This window comes from Vicugna pacos, chromosome 23 (assembly GCF_048564905.1).
Source record: "Vicugna pacos chromosome 23, VicPac4, whole genome shotgun sequence".
NCBI lineage: Eukaryota > Metazoa > Chordata > Mammalia > Artiodactyla > Camelidae > Vicugna > Vicugna pacos.
In genome coordinates, this window is record NC_133009.1 from 7878081 (window position 1) to 7898433 (window position 20353).

The following is a 20353-nucleotide window of genomic DNA, read 5'->3' on the forward strand; positions in this document are numbered from 1 at the left end:
CTGATGCTTTCTGACAAAATTAAATGTACTCTTTTTTTTTTTTGAAGATTTTACTGGTGGGGGGTATAATTAGATTTATTTATTTGTTTATTTTTAGTGGAGGTAGTGGGGATTGAACCCAGGACCTCGTGCATGCTAAGCACATGCTCTACCACTGAGCTGTAGCCTCCCCATTTAATAAGATTCTTAAGAGGGTCTTTTTTTTATTTTTGATTTTTTGTAATTTTATTTATTTTTGAAGTGGGAAGGTAGTTAAATTTCTTTATTTATTTACTCATTTTTTTTTAACGGAGGTACTGGGGATTGAACCTAGGACCTCGTGCATGCTAAGCACACACTCTACTACTGAGCTATACCCTCCCCCAAACATACTCTTAGCATACATTCCAGCATTCACTCTCCTTGGCATTTACCCAAAGAAGTAGAAACTTATGTCCCACAAAAACATGCATGTGGATGTTCCTAGCAGCTTTATTCATAACTGCCAAAACTTGGAGGCAGCGAAGATATCCTTCAACAGGTGAATGGATAAACAAACTGTGATACACCCAGACAATGGAATATTATTCAGTGCTAAAAAGAAACAAGCTATCAAGCTGTGAAAATATATGCAGGAGACTTAAATGCATTTCACCAAGTGAAAGAAGCCATTCTGAAAATGCTATATACTGTATGATCCCAAACCTAGGACATTCGGGAAAAAGCAGAAGATCAGTGGTTGCCAGGGGCTGGGGGAGGGAGGGGCGAACAGGTGGAGCACAGTGTGATACTGTCATGGCGGGTGCATGTCACCATACATTTGTCAAAACCTACAGAAGGCATAACACTGAGTAAACCCTGATGTAAACTATGGACTTAATGAATAAAAAGGTGTCAGTGTTGGCTCATCAGTTGTAGGAAGTGCACCACGGTAATGGGAGATGTTAGTAACAGGGGAAACTGTAGGGGGAATGGAATATATGGGAATTTTGTAATTTTTCCTCAATTTTTTTAATAAACCAAAACTGCTCTGAAAAAGTCTATTTAAAAAAAATGACATGAGTTACAGCCACACACAATAGCATGGGTGACTCTCCCAATTTTTGTTTACTGATGCATCCTTTGTTTCCAGATTGATTGAGATACAACTGACGCTTACAAAGTGTATTTAAGAGGCACAACCTGAGGCTTTGATCAAACAGGCGCTTTGTGTGATGATTCCCGCCATCCAGCTAACTCACAGATCTCTCACCTCACACGGTCACCTTCCCTTACAAACTCAGTCAACACAGAAGCCACACAGCTGAGGGGACAGGCTGCGCGACCCATCCCTGGAAGGTACAGAGCCGGCGGGTGTGAGGGCTGTGGCCCCCGGGGGGACCACAGCCAGGAGGAGCTCCAGGGGGCCCAGGAGCTCCATGTTCTGTTTCTGATCTGGTGCCGCTTACGTGCAGGCTTGGTTTGTGAAAATTCGTCGAGCTGTTCACTTCAGTGTCCACTTTCCTGTGGGTTATACTTCATTAAAAAGGTCCAGAAAAAATGGTGGTTGTGGCTGAAAACTGGAAATCCCAGAAAAGTAGGAAGTTGGTTCCTCTCGTCCATACGCTCCCCATTGGGAGGGGTCCTGGACTTGGGAGGCTGGGGAAGGGACATCTCGAGCAGACGGCTGGCCCTCTGCCCAGCACTTGGGGCCCGGAGCCGGGCAGGAGTCTCTGTCCCGGCTGGGGGCCGAGCTCTAGGCCTGCCGGGAGGAGGGTCAGCTGACCTTGGGAGAGCCTCCCAGCACTAGTGAATCACTGCATCTTGGAAGGATGTTCTCTTGGTTCAGAAACACCCCCTCGATGCCACTGAGGCCAGGCCCAGGGACGGTGAGACTTGGTCCCCACCCCCCGGGGCTCCCAGGGCTGGCGGCGCCAGCAGCAGCGATCTGGGTGTTGGGGGCGGGCATGCGCGGGGCCGCCCTGGGACAGGCACCTGAGTCCTCCCTGGGCACTGCAGAGGCTCTGCGTGGACCCCAGGGTGCCCACTGTCCCCCGATAGGTGGTGGCAGGGCCGGGGCCTGGGCCAGGGCTGGGGCTGGGCCGGTGACATCATGAATCAAGGTTTGGCAGCTCCTTTCCGACCTCGGAAACCCCAACATCCCGCTCCAGGAACTGGCCCGTGGAACTGGCTTTGGCCGGCTGCCCCAGGGGTGCAGTGGGAGGGCCCAGCCCCACAAGCCCCCCGCGGCCTGTCTCCTTCGGGGGCTCCTCTGGAGCCTGTGCCAGTGTGAGAACCAGCGGGGTCAGCTCCCTCGGTCCCCGCCCCAGCCACTCCCATTAACGGCAAGAAAAACAGACAGCTGCCTTCCTCTCTCCGCAACTGGAACCACCACCGCGGCCGGCCGCGGCCTCAGAGCAAGCTGTGGGGCCGACCCACCGCCCGCCGGGGCGGGGGCGGCGAGCAGTGACCTCAGGCCAGGCCCGCCCTCCCTGGGCCCCACATGCTTCACTGCACCAGCATGACAGGCGGGGAACTCACCCCACGTCAGGGGCTTGGACACGATCCTGGCCCCCCTTCACCCGATGGTGGTATTAATCCCTCTTCACCAACACACAGATGACACTAACACAACCAGGGGGTCCTAGAAGAAGCCACGTCCCAGCTGAGGGGTGACTAGGGGCCTGTGGGGGTGGGGGAGTACAGAGGGAGCAGGGCCCCAAAGGAGGGGTGAGGGAGGGGCTGCAGATGGGCAAGGGTGGAGGGCAGATCTGGGAAATGTGATCCGTGGGTTCAAGGGGGCTGTGAAGTTACGAGGGGTGCCTCCAGGTGGCCTGAAGCCCTGGCTGCACTGGGTGCCCTGGGCAGCGCTCCAGGGGTATAGTTGGGATGTGAACCTGGGGGTCTGGAGGGAGGGGGGTCTGCCAGACTGGGAGGAGGAGCCCAGTGGCCCTGGGAAGTCAGTGGGGAGGGGCAGTTTGGGAGAGACACTGGGTGCCACCTGCAGGAGCCAGAAGGTCAAGGAGGTGGATGGACACCCTGGCCAGGGAGGCAGAGATTCAGAATCAGACACCTTGTGACCATGAGAACCCGGAGAAGGGAGACAGAAGGACCCCTGGGGACCCTGACGCCCAACCTCAGTCAGGGGCCAGCAAGGGGTGAAGAGCCCCCTAGAAGGAACCAAGAGGGGAAGGCACCAGCCGAGGGGGACCCCAAAGATGAGGAGGAGATGGGGACAGGGGCTCTCGAGGCTTAAGACTGAGTCAGATAATGGTCATAGGGAAATTTGTACATTGTAAGGAGCTATGGGCACACCAGGGTGGGGCCCTTGGTATCTTTCCAGAGCCAATGGGGCCTGCTCTGGTCGGAGCTGGCAGGGGTCGGTCGGCAGGGAGAATTCCCCAGGGAGACGACTGCCTTCATGAGGGGAGGACGGTGGGGAGGAGCCCATCCACCCCTACAGCATCCTCTACCCTGCCCGTGAGCCACCCCAGCAAAGAGGGGACTAGCAGGGCGAGTGTCAGAGGGGTGTCCCAGTGCCCTTGTTTGGCTGCCAGCCTGGGGGGCACATTTACCCTCTGCCCCTCAGTTGGACTGGATGGTGGGGGTGAGGAGGAGAGAAAGGCTGATGACGTCTTCTGAGCATCCACAGGCTGTCTCCCCGGACCCTCCTCACAGCCCCTAGACAAGCACTCTTGTCTTATCTTCCAGAGGCACAGAGGGCTAAAGTCACAAAGCAAAGGATCAGCCAGCCAGCCACTCCACACACAGGCCACAGGGGTAAAGAAGGGCCAGGCCCGCTGAGCAGGAGGCCGGCCTGTGCCCTGGTCCCTCCCAACCCTGTGTGCCTTGGGGAAAGTCCCTGCCCCCTACACCTGAGAGGCAGCTGGGTGCCCGGCCTAGCCAGGCACTCCTGGGCCTTCTCTGGCCCTCCCCTCCCCAGGGTTCCTGTCTAGGGCCTGATCAACTACAAAAATACACCCAGAATCCACGGCTTCTCCCACAACTGCAGCTCTCCCGGACGGATACAGTAGCCTCTTGACCCGTCTCCTTGTTTCCACCCCATCCCTTTTCCCTGCACAGCAGCAGAGATCCTATTCAATCCTATCAGAGATGAAGGCGGACCACAGCACTGTCTGCAGAAAACCTCAAGTGCCTATCACCAGGGGGATGCCCAAGTCCTCACGGTGGCCCATGGGCACCCCAGCCTGCTGCCTGTCTTCCCACTTGTCCTCTGCCCTCCCACCCTCCCTCTGTTCCAGCCTCTTGCAGCTCCCTTAACCCACCAACCATTCTCTCCCCTCCGGGATGCTGGCCTGGTTGGTCCCTCTGCCTGGAACATCCTCTATGGCTTCCTCCCTTGTCTCCTTCAAGTGGTAGGTCAACCATCTCACTGTGGTCCACTCTGACCACCCGCCCAGCTTACATAACCTGCCTTGGCTCTTCCTTAGCCCTGATTACCTTTTTCCATGCCGAACACTTTATGGTTTATGATGTTTATTGCATTTCTAATAGATGTTTGTTTTCTTATGCCCCTCCAAACTGTCATCTCCACGTGGGCAAGACTTTTGCTAGATCCCTGGTGCCTAACATGGGAGGTGTGCAATAATACTTATGGAGCAAATGAATAAGGGTGAGACAAAGTGCTTCTCACCTCCAGAGGAGACTCCAGGGTCAGGCACAGGAGAAGAGGGCCAGGGCGACGCAGCCTTCCCAGAGCCCAACACCACCCATCCCCACTCAACCCAGGACCCTGGACCAGAACTGTGACCTTTTCCAACCACAGAACCAAGACTTCCAGACCCTAGACAGAGAGCACAGACTCTCAGCATCTGAGAATCATGGAATCAGAACACTATGGGGGGCTACACACCTCCTTCTTTATCACATAGAGATCAAACCATGCTTGAATTCCCCTAGTGACAGGGAACTCCCTCCTTCCAGGAGCTGAGGCAGTGAGAAAGTCCTTCTAGTGTGGCCAGAGGCCTGCCCCACACTGGACCGCCTAGGGCTGCTCCCAAAGTCTCCTCGGGGAGCTGCACTGCAGACCCTGATGGCCCGCAGGCCCTTCCACTAGAGCGAGATGAGTGCTCCTCCCAGCAGTGGGCACACTCCCAGCACCTGGAGACAGTCTGGTGACTCAGATCTGACGCCGTCAGCTGCCCTCCCTCTCCTAGGGTGTTTGTGTTGAGATTTAATCGATCCTCCTTCCCTGGGAAGCAGCCATCAGCCATCCCTTCTGTGTCAGGACCCATAGACAAGGCCATCCCCACTTCCTCAGTGGGCAGGGCAACCCCTTCCCAGGCCAGTTGACCAGGAGATCAATGCCCTGGCATTGGCCTTGAGAGCTCAAAGGGGGAGGTGTGGGGAGCCCAGGCGGCCGGCTCAGTGTCCACCAGGCCAGGCCCATCTGGGTCTCATGAGGACCCTAGGAGCAGCCAGCCGAGTAGGACAACCGACAGCCCTGGCCACCAGGCCCAGCGGAGGGGTGGAGACGGGGAGGAGCAGCTTCAGGAGGGGCCCCAGCACCCAGCCCTCCTCCCCACAGCCCCTCAGCCTGATGACTCTTGTTTGAGAGACTTTCCTACAAGGCTCCAGTGCAAAGTTCCCTTCTGGCCTTCCAGAACCTTCTGGAACCTTGTCAGCTGTGGGGGCAGCTCTCCAAGCTCCTCTCTCCCCATGACGCACAACCCAATGCTCTGCAAACTCCGTGCTCCGGGTCCCTCCAGCTGACCCCCAGTCCAAGCCCAGACCCCACTCTCCTCCATTACTGAGCCAGAGGCAGCTCTTTCCCTCCTGCCTCCTTCCCCACCCTCCTCTTTCCTTCCTTTCTTTTAACTCATCAGCCCAGATGACAGCTCCTCCAGGAAGCTTTGCTGACAGCCCCATGTTCTCCCACGGTCAGTTCCCTGCCCTTCTGAGCTCCCAGCCCCTTCTCCCTCCACGGCAGCCTTGGGTATGACAGGGGTGGGGGGACACTAAGGGACTTGTTATTCATCCTCCTGTCCCCCATCCTGGCCTGGGCCTATGAAGGGAGGACCGCACTGCAAGCTCAGCTCTGGGGCTCCACCACGCCCAGCCAAGCTCTGGGCCCTGAGGAGATCAGCGGTGATGGACAAGAGAACGAAGGAATGTGGGGATGGTCGGATGTGCTCTCCCATCCTGCTGGGTGGGAAAGGGGGCTTGGGAGCCAGAAGTGAGGGTTTGAGGCAGAAACCAGGGGAGGGACTTGGGCAAAGCCTCCCACCCACTCTGGGGCTGTGGGGTGCAGCACATGGCAGGGCAGCAGAAAGGCCCCAGCTGCAGCCCAGCCCCAGCAGCTCAGGCAGGGGGCTTGCAGAGCTGCAGACACTGGAGACGCCTCCACAGGGGTCCTGCCCAGTGTTGCCCACAAGACCCTCCCTCCCACTGGGCCAGTCCAGAAGGACTGGAGTCCTAGAGGCCACCCTCGGGCTGCAGGGTGGGTGGGCTGGCCACCTATGCGGGATGAGCAAGGCCACCTGTGTCCAGCTCCTGGAGGGTGGCCCAGCCCTGGCCGCCCTGCCGGCCACCGGCCTCTGCCTACAGGTGGAGTAAAGAGACTCCTGATCCTGGGCCGGCCTTGCCTGCATCTGGGCTGCTTCCTCGCGAGGCTGCGAGGGCTTTCCGTTCTCCAGCGTCCCAGGTGGCTGAGGATCGCAGCTGTGCTCAGAGGGGCATGGAGTCCAGAGCAGAAGAGGACAAGCCAGCCAGGGGAATGGGCCAGGCAGTTCTGGCCCGAGCGCTGCTCACCCCTGACACCCTAGAAGCAGTGTTCCCCCAGGGCAAGCTGCAGGCAGGCCCTGAAGTCCCCTCACCAGGGACTTCAGTGGGCCAGCTGCCCACCTCTCAGGCCTCTGCTGGGCACTGCCATGGGTGCCAGGCCTGTGACACCCCAGGCCCTCCAAGACCTATGAGTTCTGATTCCCAAGGGTCCGGGATGCCCAGGCAGGCAGCTCTGAGTCCCCAGGTCCTGCAAGCCCAGGGGCCAGCTGAGCAGGGAGGTGGCATCACAGAGAAGGAAGGTGGGCACAAGGTCAGAGGGAGAGGAGGGAAGGACAGGGCCGGTGGCCGGGGAGACCCAAGCTGACATCCAGCTGAGCGTCCTGGCTCCCAGGGGTCGTGCCCCAGGGCTGTCTCCCACAAGCGGCACTGGCTGTTCTGCTCAGGGGACCACTTTGCCCGTCTGCCTGGGTGCCAGCAGCTCCAGCCCCCACTCACCTCTCTTCCCTGTCCTGGGCCCCTCAGGTTCCCTGAACCACAGTTCCAACTGCCCCAGGCCGGCCCAAAGCAGGTTACCGTCCCCTCTTCCCTTTACCAGGCCCACAACCCCATCCTGCTGACCCCCTCCCCGTCTTCCAGCTCTGGGAGTCATGAAGTTCACCCAGGTGTCTGACCCAGACCCCACCTGCTGATGTCTAACCCCGTCTTCCCCGTTCTGCCTTTGGTAGAAGAAAAGTGTTGCTTCAACCCCTCCCCGAGACCCCCTCTGCCCACTCATCTCTGTGCGGCCTCGGACAGATCCCCGGGGCCGTCGTTTCCCCTCGTGGGAGGAGGCCTCTGACTTGGGTAGAAGGAAGACACCAGAAGACCTGAATTCAAATCCTGCTTCTGATTCTCACCAGCTGTGTGACCCTGAGGCCAGAGCCCAGCTGGGGGCAGAAGGGGAAGGGAGGCACAGAGGGAGACAGCTGGGGCTGGGGCCTCGGGGCTGCAGGTCGCCCATCCCCGGGCTCCGCCTTCTCCTGAGAGCAGTCCCCACCCAGCCCAATGGCATCAGGCCAAGGCCCTCTTGTCCCTGCAGCTTGACCTAGGCTGTCTAAGGAGGCTTCAGAGTCTGGACCCAGCCCCCATGAGTCGCTGGAGGCAGGTGGGACAAGATTTCCCTGTGCCCCTCAAGACCCCCCGGCCATGGGACCTGGGAAAGGTGTGAGGCGTGGGGGAGGGTGGGGTGGAAAAGACCATCAGCATGGCCCAGCCCAGCCCACAGAAAGGGGAGAGGAAGTCAGAAGGGCGGGAGCCACATGAGGGCTGCGGGGGCTGGGGGTTGTCCTGGAGCGGGTAGCTCCTGTGTGCCCCCTGCCAGGGGCAAGAGCCACAGAGATATTGCAGGGCTCCACACACACACTCTCTGGTTCCAGCTTTACTGGAGCTGAGCGCTCCCCTCCCGGGGAGGCCAGACGCAGCCCGTCAGAAACCTGCCAGCTCTCCTGGAGTGGGACACTGCAGGGACATGCAGCGCCTCGGCCACCACCATCCCGCCTGGGCCACAGTGCCACCCCCACCCTCACCCAAGGGAAGGGCTGCTGCTGACACGTTCTGCGGGGAGAGTGGGGTCTTGGCAGGGACACCTGGTGGCTGAGGGACAGTGGGATGACTTGGTGGCATCAGGGGGTCCAAGGGTCTGTTTCAAGCAGAAAGAGGGGCCTGGCTCGGGAACAGCACGGCCATTTCCCCAGCCCCCAGTACCCAGTGTAGATCACAATGATTTAAAAGACACTATGGACATTTCGACGCTACATAACAATATAAGTTAACCAGGTTCCTTGACAGAGGATTCTAGGCGGGGTGTCCTAGGAAAAGGGTGGGGGGAAAGGGGATTGCGGGGCATTCACAGTGGCCTGGAAGCTCCCAGGACAGCAGCTTGTGGAGTGTCCTGGCATCATCAGGGCAGGCAGGGTGGACACCAGGTCCAGGGCCCAGTGTCACTCACCCAGGCTAGCGTCCAGCCCACTTGACTGATCAGTAGACTGAGGACACATTTCCATGGGTTTCTGTGAGAAAATACCCTAAATTCAGGGTGGGGACGAGTGTGTGGGCAGTGCAGGGTGCACCATAAGCCAGCTGCACTCCATTGTTTCTGGCCCCGGACATGTGGCCCCCACCTCCACCTGACCTGGAGCCCGCTCCCCTCTTCCTACTGTGTGACCATGCATCAGTGCTTCCTGCTCCCTGAGCCTGTATCCTTATTCGTTCAATGGGGCTGCTGGCCATAGGGCCCGACACACAGGGCCTCGTGAGGGTCAGTGAGAAGCCAGTACCTGGCAGAGCCTGGTGGACATTTATCAAATGTGTTTCGCTACATTCTCACCACCCTCCAGGGAGCTGAGAGTCGATGCCCTAATGAGGAAACTGAGGCTCAGAGGGCAGTGGGACTTGCTGCAGGTCACAGAGCAGCAGGTGGCAAAGTCAGTGTGTGCACCCATCATGGCTCAGGGAGGCACCTCTCCATGGTTCCGGGCCCAGCAACAGCAGGTGCTTAATAAGTGCAGATCCCCTACTCCGTCTCTCCCACTCCCCACCCTCATGCCTGGTGTAGGCCCTGGCATGCATTTGGCACTTAATAAATGGCGGTTCAGTGAAAGCCCAGTATGCACATGGAGCTCTGTGCACCTTTGCTGAAGGACAGAGCGGGGGCGGGCAGGAGGTGAGGGCACGGGTCAGTGAGGCCCGGGTGTGCCGTCTGCCGGGAAGCCGCCCTCCGACCAGTGTTGTTCTTTCTCCCCGGCTCGCTGGGGGCCCGGGATGGGTGCAGCCATGTGTTTTCCTTGGGCCTCCCTCCTTGGCCCCAGAAGGCCGATTCCCAGAGCCAGCCCTGGCCCCAGGCACTCATTTACCCGGATGAAAGGGCCCTGCCAACCAGGCATGACTGAAGATGGGGAATCATTAGCTGCCGCCGCAAGGCTGCACAAGGGCCATCTGTCAGCTGTCCAGGCTCCCGCCGGCCTCACTTTGACATCCCAGCTCTACAGGGGCTGGGACACCCTCTGCCCCCTTGCCCAGAACCCCAGCCCTGACCCTCGGTGAATGGATGAATGAATGAACAAGTGAAAGAAAGAGAGAGAGAAAGATCCCAGGCGGTCGACTACTGCCCCAATCACTATCCCAGCCCCGACTGCATGGGGCCCTGGACCAAGGCGAGGATCTCTGGAGCCCAGTCCAAGAGGGAAGCAAAGAAGGAAACTGGGCAAGTGCTAGATCTGTGGAGCCCAGGAGAGCCTGGCCCTGCCCAGGGGGAGGCTGCCTGGGGGGGGGCTTCCTGGCGGAGGTGGCGCCTGCACCAGGTGTTGGTGGAGGAGTAGGAGCTCATTAGAGAAAGAGGGGGTGTACCAGGAGGGGTACAGCATGAGCAAGGTCCAGAGAGCTGTCCCCATCGTCAGGAAGGGAAGATTCAGCCCAAATGAGCATGATGTGGGTGCTGGGTGGGCCCTGAGGCTGGCGGCCTGGAGTTTGGGGGGTGAGGCTCTCTGCACCTGCATGGATGACGTCCTGGGATGGAGACTGGAGAAGCTGGGGAGGAGGGAGGACGGAGGAGAGGAAAGGCTGAGGCTTCACCACTGGAGGGCCAAGGTGTGTGGGCCCCAATGTCCGGAGAAGGGAAAGGGGCCAGGTTTGGGGAATATTCAGAGTTGGAATCACAGGGCTTGGTGACCGTGCTGCGGGGTATTTGGGTCGAGGGCCCTGACCAGGAGCCTGGTCTGTGGGTCAGGGTGAAGGGTAGGCCCCCCACCCCCAACCCAGAAAAGCATATCTGGGCCTCTTCTCTGCCTCCTGCCCCCTCCCCATTCCTGTTCATCCCAGTTAGATGTCTCTGTTCTCCCTAAACCCTGTCCTGTATTCATCTTGGCTTGGACCATCCTCTCCCCCCAAAGCCCCTCCCTCTCCATATCTGCCCTTCAAGGCTTCCAAGCTTCCCCTGCTCTGGCCACATCACCTGCCATGAATGCTGCTGTCCAGGAACTGGCTAGATGGATAACCCTCTCCAAGCCCCCAGCCCGGGGAACAGTTCACCCCACCCATACTGCTGGCCCAGAAGTTTCCTCCTCAGATGGGCAGTGATGGCCAGAGACCTGGCAGGAGTGTTGTGTTCAGGCAGGCGTCAGTGCAGGCCACGTGGTCCAGGCTTAACTGACATTGGTGTGCGCACTTGGGCCTCCTGAACAGCTGCCCCCACCCCCCTCTGCCTCCTGCCCTGAACCCGTTCCCTCCACCCCTTCCCTGCACGGTCAGATCCGTGTGGCCAGGCCAGTGACAGGCAGCAGATGAAGCCAACTGGGCAGCCATTTGCAGAGTAAGGGACTATATCCTCACTTGGCTGGGTCCCCCGGCTGTGGGCCTCTCTTGGGAAGTGATCACAGGATTCAAGAATGTGCTGTTTCTGTCTCCAGTCCCCTCATGATCAGAGCAACAGCGCTGGTGGCACCAGTCCCACTGCTCCAGGAGACCACCTGGGTGGGTGCAGAGTGACCCACCCTGCCCAGAGGAACTGGTGGCTGAGTTCCTCCCCTGGGCCTCGCCCCCGCCCCATCGCCCTAGGTCGTGGTGGAGGGGTAGGCGGGGGAGCTCCAGAAAGGGCCGACTGGGGTTCTTTCCAGAGTAAGGAATGCCCCACTCCTGGGACAGTGTTCAGTAATGGCCAAGTTAGGGGAGGGGAGTCACCAGGGTGTTGGACCAGAGTCCCAAGGGAGCCCCGAGTTGAGCAGCTCTCCACGCTCAGACTGTCTGCACCAGGTAGGCCGTGTGCCAGTCTGAGGAGCTGAGGAGGGTCCCCCTGAAAACTCCTGTTCACTCAGAAGCTCAGAACGTGACCTTATTGGCAAGTAGGGACTTTGCAGATGTGATTAAGGTAAGACCGGAGATGAGATCACCTTGGGTCAGCGTGGACCCCAAATCCAAGGACACATGTCCTTATAAGAGACAGAAAAGAGGAGGGAACACAGGCACAGAGGAGGAGGCCACATGAAACAGAGATGATGCAGCCACAAGCCAAGGAGTGCCTGCTGTCCCCAGGAGCTGGAAGGGACAAGGAAGGATCCTCCCCCCTGAAGCCTTCGGAGGGAGCTCAGCCCTGCTGACACCTTAATTTAGGACTTCTGGCTCTACGAGAGAATGAATTTTTCCTGCTTTAAGCCACCCAGTTTGTGGGACTTCATCGTGGCAGCATCAGCTTCCCCTCCAGCTGACTTGGTGAACTCCGCGGCCCTGAGGACGCAGGAGGGGTGGGGGCGGGCCCGGCCGCGCTGTCACGGGGCCAGGGTGCCCTGTACTCACTTCTCCAGGAAACTGCAAAAGCCACACCTGCCCCATGTCCACCGCCGTGATAAGCACCGTGCTCCTGGGAGGACCCCGGCCCCCAGGGTCACTGTGTGGCCACCACCATTGGCCTTTCCAAAAACTCAGACCACACCTGTGCTCCACAGCTCCGCGGGTTTGGGGCTGTCGGAGTGACACTGGGGGAAGGGGCATTACAGACCCTGTGCAGATGAGGAGACTGACTAAGGAGGGGGGACACGGCCAGCCAGGGCCCCCCACGGACAGTTGGGAACAGCACTGGCAGCAGCCAGGGCTGCTGACCACTTTCTAGGCCTTTCCTGTGGCTGCCCTGTCCCTGCAGGCCCTTGCGCTGCCCAGCCGCTCCCCCACTGCCCCGACAGTCTGCTTCTCCTCAGCTCATGGCTTTGCCCCAGTCGAAAACCCCCAGCGTGCTGACCCTCCTCCATCCTCGTCCCCCTGAACAGGCCTGGGCCCCATCACCAGCCGCCTTGTTCTCACGCCTCCTGTCTCCCCAGGGCCGAGCCTGCTTGTCTCCATTTCCCTGTGCCTTTTTACCACCTGTCAACTGCCAGACACTGCCCCCGACCGAGTCCCCACGTGTGAAATGGGGACCATGAGACCATCCTCCCGGGGCTGTGGACCCAAGCGACTGCACAGACTCAGAGCGCCACGGTTGAGCTGAGAGTTGAGACGCACCTCCTTCTCCTCCAGGGAGCCCTCCCGGCGCCTCTGTGTAAGTGAATCTCTCCTTCCTCTGCCCTCTCAGACACAGATGACTATTCGCCTGTGTCTAGAGAAGGAGACCTACATGCTGTCTGTGAGCTCCTTGGAAGCAAAGACGGTCACCCATTTCTTCATTTGACAATTATTTAATAACCACCTGCTGCGAAGCAACCTCCACATCTACAAGATGAAGTCAAATCCTTGGCCTGGTGCTCAAGGCCCATTCTGGGCCGCCCCTGCTTGCTCCTCAAGCCTTGTCACACCCACCCCTCGTGCCCCCCCACCCCCCACCTCGCAAGTGTCAGCTCTCTCTGCCTCTGCTCTTCACAGCTCTGGTATGTCCTTCAAGGCTTCACCTGGACATTCACTGCCTCCAGGATGTGACCCCTCCCTCAAGCCCCTGGGCTCTCGCTGTCGCTGGGCAAGGCCCCGCTCCCCTCATGTGGACCCAGTTGGTGCTGGAGAGCTCCCACGGCCAGGGCTATGTCTTACTCCTCCCTGTCCCCTGTGCCCAGCGTAACGCCTGGCATACAGAAGAGCAGGGGGCGCTGGCTGGGTGGATGACCTCAGCTGTGGGCCTGGGGACAGAGGGCACCTTCACCTCCTCTTTGCTCAGAAAGGCAAGTCTGCCCCGTGCCTGCAGGGCCCTTTGGGCCCTGGAGCCACGGTGCCCTGGCACAGCCTCTTGGGCTGGAAAACCAGACCCAGAGGTGCTCTGCTCAGCTGGCTGACTTGTCTCTGGCCACCTTGCCGCCTTGGCGGCCACTCCTCCCAGCCCAGTATCTGGGGCCTTCATCTCTCTGGGACGCGGCTGGGCACGCCCCAACTTCTTCCCCAATGTGTCCCGGCTTGAATGTCCTCCATTATCACGGCACCACACTGCATCCCACCCCATGCATGAAGCCGGCTGCTCCCTAAGACCCCCACTCAGTTTCCACCGCTCCTCAGGCTGCTCCTGTTTCCTGGGAACACCCCTTCTTCCAGTCTCGTGGCAATCCGAGCCAAAGGCCGCCTCCTCCGGGAAGCCTTTCCCTGTGTATTGTCACGTCACTTCTAGAACCAAAGCAGAGACATGGACTGTGGTCCAGGGGGCTCCCCCAACCCTTTGTCCCCAGCCACGTCCGGTTCCCATCCTCTGTGCAAACAGGGTCCCCTGTCTCTTCTCTGCCGCCCACCATCGGGGGACCGCAGGCGTATTATTTCATCACTTCCACCCTTCCTTTCCGAATCTGTGTAATGGGAACAGTAAGGCCCCCCTCTCAGAGCTGCCCAGCATCACCACGCCATGCCCAGCATCGACATGCCACGCCCAGCGCCTGACCGACCTTCCTGCCAGTCTCATCACTGTGCAGGTTCATGAGGCGCCTAGCGTTTTTCTTGATCTCACAGGTGTCCACGAAGCGCCGGGAGAAGTTGATGCCGTGGCGCACGTCAGTGGAGCAGCCGCCCCACTTCCAGCCCTCGGCCTGGCTGTGGTAGCCCTGCTTCTCGCGGACGCACCCGCAGTTGCTCAGGTCGCCCTGGCTGCAGGCGGCGGTGACTGCGTGGGCCACGCCGGCTGTGGTGATAGTGTATGTGAAGGTGGCCTCACGGCTCCCTGAGGGGTGAGGACAGTGCAGACGGTGAAGCCCTGCGGTCTCTACCCAGTGGGCTCAGGGGACCCAGTGCCGGGCCCTGGTCCTGCTGCCGGTTGGCTGTGTGACCCTGGACTCAGCTCGTGCCCTCTCTGAGCTTCTGACTCAGCAAAACGTGGCTGATGGAACCCACCTTGCAGGGCTGTGGTGAGGACAGTAGACAGTGGGCACTCAGTGCATGCCACGGCCCTGTCACCGGCACGTTAGACACTTCTCTTCCTGACCCAGGAGCCTGGGCGGGAGGGGCCCAATTTCCTCGTGGGAGACAGCAGTGCGGGGCCCTGGGAGGGGATGTTTGGGGTCCGTGCCTCTGCCAGCCTCCCAGTGCTGGTTTTCATGAACGAGCCACTTGTGCTGACCCCTTTGGGGGCTCCACACCCACCAGCCAGGAGCCAGGCAGGATCCCCGCCGCTCAGAGCAAATCGCAGGCTCTTTGTTGCTCTCTCTCTCTTTCTAACCAATCACCCCAACACCCAGCTGTGCCTCCTGAATCTCCCTTCTCCCACAACCCTGCCTGCTTCAGGGGCCCCTGAACTGCCAGGTTTGGGGGCCATTCTTCCCTGCTTCCCTCAGCCCCCAGTCACCATCCAGGTGGGTTCAGACTGCAGTTCTGTGCCCTGCCCAGCCCACACACACGTTTTCCTTCACTCTCCTCCGCCTGAGCTGGAAAGGGAAGGCCTGCAGTCCAAGCCTGAAATCCACGCCTGGCTGGACCCCGCAGCCCACTCTCCCCATTCTCCACCCAAAACAACTCAAATTCCAGTGCTGCTCACATGTTCCTGGAAGTTTCCTGATCTTTTTGGTGGAATTTTCTTCCCCTCCATGCCCAAATTTGAACAACCTTCCAAAGCCAGTTCCAATGCCTCCTCCTCCAGGCAGCCTTCCCAGACCACCAGCCAGATGGAAGATTGGGCTACCTGACCTGCCTCAGTGGCAGATCTAACTCTCTCGTTGCTCTTGACACTGTCCACCTGCTAAGCCCTAAGACTGGTACTGCCTGGCTCCACATGGGTCAGAGGCCCCTTAGATGGATGGGCCCAGCTCTCATTCTTTATTTTCCACAGCCCCCAGCCTATGCATCCTGCCATCCTGGCCCCTGTCTCTCAGGCCCCTCTTGCCTTGCCCACAAGCACAGAGGCTTCCTGCGGACCATGGTCAGTCTGTGTGGTTCCCAGCACCTGCCACTGTGGGTACGGAGCTCAGAGACGGCGGCTGAACCAAAGCCAAGCTCTGGTGAGGGAATCCTGCTGCCCTCAGCAATAGTAGGACGTGGCCCTGTCGGTCTCGGGAGGGGCCACTGGCAACCCAAGACCCTATCCTTGCACAAGCTCTATGCTTGTGCCCCGCGAGGGCCAACAGGCCCTTCTGTGTGCTTGGCTGTTGTTCTCTGTTATTAAGGACCAGACTGCGAGATGGTTGGCGGTCAAGTCAGGTCCAGTCCACAAATATCCATTGAGCACCAACTGCATGCCCAGTCCTGTGCTGGGCTCTGACTGTGTTCTAGGGTCCACATCCTCACCCACCAATTGGCTGAAGGGGCTCACCTTGATGGAGTCCCCATTCCCCAGGGTGGGGGCCTCACCCTCAGTGGGGTCCCTGTTCCCCAGGGGGCTCACCCTCACTGGGGTCCTTGTTTCTTGGGGGGTCACTTATCTGGGGTCCCTGTTCTCAGTGTCTCTCCCATTTAGGGTGAGACCCACTGGCCTCTGGGGCCCGGGGCAGAGGAGGCTTTGACTGGCCTCTGCCATCACAGAGGGGGCTGTGGTTTCCTGGAAACTTCCATCCTCTGGAAAGAACTGAGGGGAGGATGGTGTTGGGCGTTCCTTCCTCCCCAGAAAGATCAGGGTCTGCGAAGGGCACAGGGCGGCACTGCCTTCCCAGGGCCTGGCTGCACATCCAGTCTCCCCTCCCCACTGGGCCCTTCAGCCCACACTCCCGCCTCCCGGCCTGGGGACCTGCCCACTGCATGGGACCCACTCTGCTGGCACCACCCGGTGAGAAGCCGTCTCTTAATGCAGTGAGTGGGTCTTGGAGGAGCACGGAGATCCCTGGGCTGTCGAAGCCACCTACTGGGAGCACCAGCCAGACACAGACAAGGAGTGCATGGAGTGAAGTGGGTTATTGAACTCCCAGCCCAGCAGGGCCGGCCAAAAAGCTTACACACGGGCATGCAAGAGCAGGGAGGCAGCGGTGGATGAGCCAGGGAGTCCAGGAAAGGAGGTGATCACAGAGCTCTGCAAGAAGGGCCACGGAGAACCATGGAAACTCAGTGGATGCCTGGACCTGCCTCTCTGAGGGGTGGAGTCAAGGAAGGCTTCCTATAGCAGGTGACACCTTCAAGTGAGTCTTAACAAGAGGTGTGACTTCATTCCCTGTGCGTGCATGTGAGTGTGTGAGCATGTGAGTGTGCATGGTGTGTGTGTATGTATATGTATATGGGGTGTGTGTGTGGTGGGTGCTCGCTCCTGGTGCATATGAGGCAGGAGCAACGGTGCAGGGGTGTGAAACAGTTTGGTGTTGCTGGTGCAGGAAGTATGAGATCAAGGGACAGGAAAAGAGGTGGCTGAGGTCCAAGGGCACCAGATTGTGGGTGGCCAGAGATGACCCGTGAAGCAGATGGCACTTTCTGCGCAGGTGATAGGGCAAGAGGCTGTGGGGTTGGACCCTAGTCTGGCTGCACGAGGGATGGGGACCCTGGGGCTACCTAGACAGCAGACCGGCAGAGCCACGCCTATAGCATCATCACCACCGCGAGCCCCCTGCTCTCACAGCGCCGCAGCTCTCATCGAACTGTCACGACAATCGTGCAAGACAGGTTTCATTCTTAGTCCCACCTTGGAGATGAGGACACTGAGGCACACAGAAGGTATGAAACTAGGTGTTAGTGGCTAAAGTAGGATTTGAACCCAGGCAATGGAATCAAAGCTGAGCGAGGCAGAGGGAGGGGCTCGGGGCCTGGGGTGTGGGGTGTGGGTCATCAGAGGCCCCCCTGACCCCCTGTTTGTCCCCTTTGCAGCTAAGTGACCTTGGGCAGGAGGAGACAGAAGAGGTGTGCACAGCCCCTCGGGAAGGAGATGTTGCTTTTGGACCATCCGTGGACCTGAGGCTTGCAATGGAGGGGCGCTAACTGGGAGGTGAAGGCTGGTTGGGAGCCCTGGAGAGGCGGAGCTAGCCTCCGAGTGGGCGTGTCACAAGCGAGGCCCCCCAGAGAGGGTTATGAATCTCCACCAGTTGTGCAATCACACCGAGAGGCCAAGAAGATGGAGCCAAAAGTCGCAAACCAAGCCCTGCCTGAGCCAGGGCGATGTGGGTGTGCCCTCAGGGGCCCGGGGCCCACCACCACCTGTGACCCTCTTCTCCCCCAGATGCCCATCCTCCCCAGCAGCAGCCAGATGGGGGGCTCCCACGCCCTGTGTCCTCCAGCCCCCAGGCAGGCCAGCAGGCACGGGGTCAGGCCTGGGAGTTTGGAGGGCACTTCACAAAGCCCTCCCTCCCATCCTTTCTGCTCCTGCCGGGTGTCTGCCCGTGCCCAGCTCAGACCCAGTTACTCACGAGTCACTCACCGGGCTGCCACTCCCACTAGTTCCTTTTTCATTTGGCTTTAATGAGCCAAACCCTCTCATCTCAACATGGAGACAAGGGGGAGGCGAGCAGTGAGAGAGTTGTAGTTTGGGGAGAATCAGTGAGGATGCTGTTGGGTCCTGGATCCAGGGGTTCCTGTGGCCCCATTTCACAGACCTGAATGCTGGCTCAGAGGGCTTCCTGACTTCCTCAGGTCACACCGTGCCTGAGCATGGAGGGAGGAGACGGTCCCCTGCCAAAATCACCACTGGGGCTGTCTTGCAGCCCCCACAAGCTGCCTGCATGTCCTCCAGGGTGAGAATGAGCGAGTGTTTAGATATAGAAATAAGCCCCTAGAACCCGTGGGCCTTGCCCAGCAAATGTCGATGGCTTCCTAGTCCTCTGAGATAACCTCCAGCCCTGGAGGCCTGACCCCATCCGCCCCACCAGTCCCACCGGTCATGGATTCCCTGAAGCCTGGCTCGGCCAGGCCCAATAGCCAGTCCACCTGTGGGCAGGTGCAGCTGCCCCCTGCGCACACTGCTCTTCTGGACTAGAAGGCAGCCTGGTTCCCACCGCCTGCCCTGGTGGACGCTGGCCCGCTCTCTGCCTGGACTGGCCGCCTGCGTCCCCACGTGTCTGCAGCTCACCCAGGCTCTGACAGCAGCAGGGAGGCCCCCTGCTCCCAGAAGCCCCACTGGGGTGAAGCGCCCTGCTCTGGGCTCTTGCCACGTGCCCGGCGGGCTGCAGGGCCGGTGGGTAGGCTCCACGTCTGATTCTTTGCGTACCCCTGCTCCGCAGCGTCATTCCTTGAGCCCGCACAACAGCAGGGCCGGGGCTGGACACACTATATGCATCACCTTTTATCTCCCTGACGGCACCATGGAATAGGTCCTCTAAATAAGACCCATCTCACAGGTGGGAACACGGAGCCTCAAAGGCAGGAAGTGGTTTGCTCCGGGCGGTAACGGCCACTTGAGCTCAGCACTGCTCCAGATGTGTCTGGTGATGGGGCTGAGGAGTTGGGTGAAGGCAGCAGGGATGGTCTGTGCGGGGCCAGCAGCTCTCTGGGAGTACACTTTGGTCTGGGAGGCCTAGGGGCCCCTCTGGGAACCAGAGCCCCTCCCAGCAGGGATGTGCACCCTCAGACAGCAGACCCAGCAGCAGTGTCCTGCAGTCTCCCTGGAAAATGTCAAAGACAGACGGGCAGGCCACACAATGGCCACCCCAGTCCACGGCCCTCGTAAGCCCTGAGCGGGTCGCTGAGTGCACTGGCCCTGACTGAGGCCCCGCTACTTCTAGGGCAGTCTGTGTCTGGCGCCCGGCAGGTCAAGATGGGCTCCATTAGCCACAGAGGCCCCCGGCCCAAGGTTTTGGGAAAGCCCTGGACTTGTAGTCTCACACCTGCTGTGTGGCCCCAAGCAAGTTACAAACCCTGTGTCCCCATTTGCCCCATGGCCCCAGGAGCAACTCTAAGAGCAAACAGGACAAATGGGCATCACCCTCACCATCACCAAATGTCAAGTGGGCCTGGCTGGCCAGGGATGACCAGGCACCTTGCAGGGCTCTTCGGACAGGCCCGGGCATCTCTCTGTGCCGTCCGAAGCGTCCTCCCAGGCAGCCTGTCCAGCTGCACCCCGATATGCATATTCTGGACAAATCTGGAGCAGCAGAGCCCTCCAAGACCACTGCCCCATGGGTAAACCAAGGCACTGGCCACTCAGGGACCATCCAGCTCTGCTCTCTTTTCTATTGGGTATTCAAACTTAAGCCCCCACTGAGGACAGCCCCCTGCCCTGCTCTGTGCCCACCGGACCCGAGACCCAGGGACAGGGGGCCTGCCTGGGACAGCAGGGTCTAGCCCACCCTGCCATCCCCTCACTCTGACCTCGAGGGGATGCTGGGGACCAGGCAGATCTTTGTGAGCAGTTCCTGGAGGGGACAAATGTGGCCCCCGATCAACACAGGGGCCTGAGCAGAACAGGGCTCCCCTCACACTCCCAGGGAAGAGCAGGGGGCTGTGCCCACCCTTCCCAGGCCCCAGGCACCACCCCCCACTGTCCACTCAAAGCTACTTACCACTTCCTAGCATCCACAGTGGGCTGGTGCACTATTTTTAGAAAGCCACAAAAAGCCCTAATTCTGCTCCTAAGGACCTGATTAACTGCAGACCTGGGGAGGCAACATGAGAAAGGCACTTGGTTCCCTCTGAGAAGGAGAACTGGGAATCTGGAATCTCGGTGCTGGGGAGGGTCTTGGCGACCATCCTGTGTTACCCCTACTAGGAGTCTGAGGCCCAGAGAGGGAAAGCATGCTGCCTAAGGTCACACAGCAGCCCAGGAAGTGGGGGAGCCCAGGCCTGACATTCTGAAATGACTGAGGTAAGATCATAGGTCTGGGGGCCA

The 20353-nt window shown here is 59.5% G+C and overlaps 1 protein-coding gene and 1 pseudogene across 5 annotated transcripts in view; both read right to left on the bottom strand.

Annotated features, from left to right (window-relative positions):
- The window catches only part of LOC140688710 (transport and Golgi organization protein 1 homolog), a 104955-nt gene that overhangs the window by 66972 nt on the left and 17630 nt on the right, over positions 1–20353 (bottom strand). The gene's annotated exons all lie outside the window — the stretch shown is intronic.
- Positions 1–20353, bottom strand: part of LOC116278337 (pseudouridylate synthase 1 homolog pseudogene) — a 40950-nt pseudogene that overhangs the window by 6211 nt on the left and 14386 nt on the right.